Here is a 4,754-nt window from a genome sequence, read left to right on the forward strand (position 1 = left end):
AAGCAATGAACATACATCATTTCATTTTAGTGGCTATTGACTACTTCCTAAAATGGGATGAAGCAACATCATATGCGAATATGACCAAGCAAGTTGTTGTAAGGTTTATCAAGAATCAAATTATATGTCGTTATGGTGTGCCAAGTAAGATCACTATAGATATTGGATCGAACTTGAATAACAATATGGTGGAAGCTCTTTGTAAAGACTTTAAGATTGCACATCCTAATTCTTCTCCCTACATACCTAAGATGAATGAGGGTGTTGAAGCTGCGAATAAGAACATCAAAAAGATTATTCAAAAGATGGTTGTGATGTAAAAGGTGGCATGAGATGCTCCCGTTTGCTTTGCCTGGTACCGTACATCTGTCCGCACTTCACCAGGGGCAACCACTTTCACTCTTGTTTAAGGCATGGAAGTTATCCTCCTAGTGGAGGTTGAGATCACATCATTGCGTGTCTTGATGGAGGCCAAGTTGACTGAAGTTGAATGGTGTCAGACCAGAAATGATCAGTTGAATTTGATTAAAGAGAAGAGATTGACTGCCATGTGTCATGGTCAATTATATCAGTAGATAATGAAGAAAGCTTTTGATAAGAAGGTCAAGCCTCGTGTGTCCCAATAAGGTTACCTCGTGCTCAAGAAGATTCTATCTTTCAAACCTAATGCTAGCGGAAAATGGACTCCTAATTATGAAGGACCATATGTTGTTAAAAGAACCTTTTCAGGCGGTGCCTTGATTCCTAGAACTATGGAGGGTGAAGCGTTCACGCGTCCTATGAATTCCGATGCAGTCAAGAAATACTTCGCCTAAAAAAGAAAAGAACAACTCGCTAAGTTTAAAACCTGAACGGGCGGCTTAGGCAAGAATGAGTGTCTCGGTGGGTTGAAAACCCGAAAGGGTGATCCAGGCAAAAGTTAGAGACATAAAACATAAATATTATCCTGGTAGATTTAGTACCCCAGCTTGGGGCAATCTAGGTAAAAATTTGGGACTATGGCAAGTAACTGCATCTGGCTGGTCCTGATCATTGAATTAGTTTTGAAACAGTCATTTGGTTCTGATTCATCATTCTTAGCCAAAGACAAGAACACAGTGGATTTTAAAGTTGGTACGGAGAGTAGTGGTCATTGTATTCAATGTAGCCCTTTTCCGTGTAAATTACCATTTTGAAACTTTGTAAAGATCCATGGAGTCCCGCCATTCGCGGACTACCATTCTATTAAATAAAGTTGAGTTTTTATCCAATTGTTCTTATTCTTATTTGTTTCTCTTTTAAAATTGAATTTTTATTATGATAATTTTAAAATAATTCAATGAATAAACATTTTTCTGAAATGCTAAAGCATTTACTTTAAGAACAATCAATTTATAAAAGGAATGTTAACAACAATCAAAGAACGGTAAAGTCTTGATGTGTGAAGCATTATTGTCTTGCCCAAGTAGTTGGTTGGTGATTTTACCTCCTCAACAGTTCCCCATTCATCCCTGGTAGAGTTGATGGGTTTCTCCCCATGCAATTCATCATTTATCTCCAGTAGAGCTGATGTGTTGTTCTCTTTGTAGTTCTTCATCTTTCCCCAGTTGAGGATTTATGTTCTTCATTTGCATTTGTGTCTGTGAATGAACCCTAGATCTCCGTGGAACCTTTATTTGGTTTTCAGATCCCTAATACCTTTATTTGGTTGTTGCATATCCGTGACGGTTTCTCCCTTGCGTGAGTTTGTAGATCCGGTTAGTTTGTTTTGGTACCTTGTGTAGCGGGGTATTCGTTACCATTAGAGATATTGACTAAATCCAAGGTAAACCATACAGGTCGACTCGCCACCGCACTTCTATTTATCCAAAGAATGGTTAGAAAGAGAACAAAAACCTAAAAGTTTTATCGAATCAAAAACTAGTAAAAATGTCAGAGATCGGGGTAAGGGGGTTGGTTATGCAATGGGAAGGTGTTAAGCACCCAAAACATCCTAGGTACTCCTAGGGAGCCTTTTTCACACTTGTTGTAAGGTTGGTAATTTTTGTGAAAAATTTGTTTGTGCAAATATGATTGAAGAGATGAGAAAAGAATATACAAGTTATTTACAATTTGTGTTTGGATGGATAAATCCATTGCCTACGTACCATCTAAAAAAAGATTAGGATCAAAACCTCGTAGTTCAGGGTAAAAATCTAAAAATGAGTTGGTGAATTGATTGGTCCAAAAGCCTTAAGGTCTTTTGTTATCCAAGGGAGAAAACTCAACCTAAAACCACAAATCCACCATGTGAGGATAACTTCAACATGCTAGTGAGGGGTTAACCCTATAATAAGCATGGAAGACTCATTGTCCATCACTAAGGACATAGGTGAGTATTACATCTACCTCAAGGATAACTCAATCCTAATAGCCAAAGGTTATGAAAAAATTTGATTAAGAAAGTGGCCATTGAAACCACAAAAGTATTTGAATGGGTTATATTTACCAATGAAAAGTATTTACAAAATACGGCCAAAGTTGACTTAAAGATTCAATTCAAAATAAGTGTTATGAAAAAGAAATTTTGAAAATCAAAAGCATAATGCTTAGGTTTCAAATGTTTGAAAACAAATGTTAAATGTTTGCACAAAAGTTTTGGCTTGGGTTAGAGTGGAGGGAAGAAGAAGAATGGCTAAAGTCCTAATCATACAAGAGATGAGGGATAAGAAACAAGACCACAAATGGAGTTCCTTTATTGAGATCATATTGATGATCCAAGTAGCTCTCATCCTTTGGAATAAGCAAGCAAGTAAGTGTAAATTCAAGAAATCAATCAATCAAGCAAGCTCTTAGAAGATCCTCAATGGCTCTTGTAACTTTCACTTTGGATGAACATGGTAATGGTTCTTCAATTTGGCTCAAATAGGATTCCCTAGCACAAAAGCACACACATCAAAAAGTTCCATGAAGTAAATCAATAATGGACAAGAGTGAGTTTAGAGGTTTGGTCTTTCTAATCCATCTTCAACATTTATAGCACTCTAAAGGCCTAATGCCTAGTTGCTCTTTGACTCCAAATTTGCATAGGGAATATCCTAGAAACTAAGTCCATTTGTCCCTTTTTTTTTTGCATTTGGTCCACAACAATCACAACAAAACACAAGCACAATGATATATACACAATTATGTGCTCACGTGAACAAAAGGCAAATTGCATTAACATAAACATGTGCTCAAATGAGCAAAAGGAAAAAGCAAATGAATAATATATACGAGAATAGTAAATTGCATAAATGTAAAGAGCAAGAAGTAAATGTTAATGGTTAATGGTTAATGTTAGAGTTAGTGTGCCATAAGGCAATTTAGCGCTATGTTAAGCAATCGTAATTGGACTTATGTAGAAGTCACAACTATCTGAGACCGGTCAATAATAATGTAGGCAACAACACAAGTTAGAGATTTTGATTAGTGAATCAAACTCCTACAACTTGCCATGCCAAAAAGAAGATGAGAAATGATCTTGTATTGATTTAGGTTCTTTGCATGATTAGGAAGCAACCTATCCTTAATGCAAAGCCAGGCACTTGATCCATGATCAAGATGAATTAGATTTGAATCAAGGAAGATTAAACCTCCATGTATCAATGCTAACCACCAATCTTTAACTCATTGATCAAAAAAGAAAAGAAAAGAAGAAGAAGAAGATGAATATTAAAGCACATTAATGGAAATGGAATAAGATAATCAACAAGTATTGACCAAAGATAGAGAAGATCAAGGTCAAACAATAGAAAACAGAAGCAAAATGAAGATTAGAAGTCAAGAAACAAATAAAATATTTTTGGCATTTTTCAATATTAAAATAAAACTTGAATTAAAATAATAAAGAAATGTCAAGCTTTAAATTCACTTCAAATCAACTTTGAAAAGGCAAAGTGAATTATCCCAAGTTCAACAAGGTCAAACAAAGTCTGACAAAAAATTTCAGCATTTTTAGAAGTCAGAAACTATTTTAAATCAATTAAAAATGCATAAAAATAAGCTAATTGAATTAAAATCTCAAATAAATATCAAATCAATTAATAAATTGATGAGAATATTTTTCATAGATCTATCATCATTCAAATAGGTTGGAAAAATATTTTTGTATTTTTTGGATATCAAAAACTATTTAAAATGAATTAAAAATAAGCAGAAAAGAGAAAATTCCTAAAAAATATCAAATAATAAAATAAAAAATATTAAAAATCATTTTTAGAAACTAGAAATTAAAAGGAGAAAAATGCAACTGGTCTCATTTTTTTGGACCAATAATGATAGAGATATGGATTTTTTAAAAAGAAATGGAATTAAAAGAAATAAAAGAAATAAAAATCATAAATTAAAAAAATGGAAAATGCGTGGACCGTTTGATCTGAGCTCATTAATTGAGCTGGCAAATCATGAGGTCAAGAAGCGCGCGCCTACCATGTTCCTTGGTCAACTGGAACGCACCTTGCCAATAAAAAAGTCATAACAATAAACGCATGAGATTAGATCTGGAAACTGAGATGGACAACTCAGATCCAATCTGGAGACCAGACGGTGGCTAGCGCCACCGCCTTCTCCGGCCAACTTCTGCCCAAGCTTCAAGTTGCAGAGAATCAAATGTTAACCAAAAGTCACGATCCAGGCATCAATCGAGAGCTGGGGTGATGTACATCACCCCTGTACCAATCAAATCCACACTAGGTTTCTACATTGAGAGAAATCAGAGATGGAATTTTAATGGTGTTCAACTGAACTTACTAGAT

This window comes from Lathyrus oleraceus, chromosome 7 (genome assembly GCF_024323335.1).
Source record: "Lathyrus oleraceus cultivar Zhongwan6 chromosome 7, CAAS_Psat_ZW6_1.0, whole genome shotgun sequence".
Classification (NCBI taxonomy): domain Eukaryota; kingdom Viridiplantae; phylum Streptophyta; class Magnoliopsida; order Fabales; family Fabaceae; genus Lathyrus; species Lathyrus oleraceus.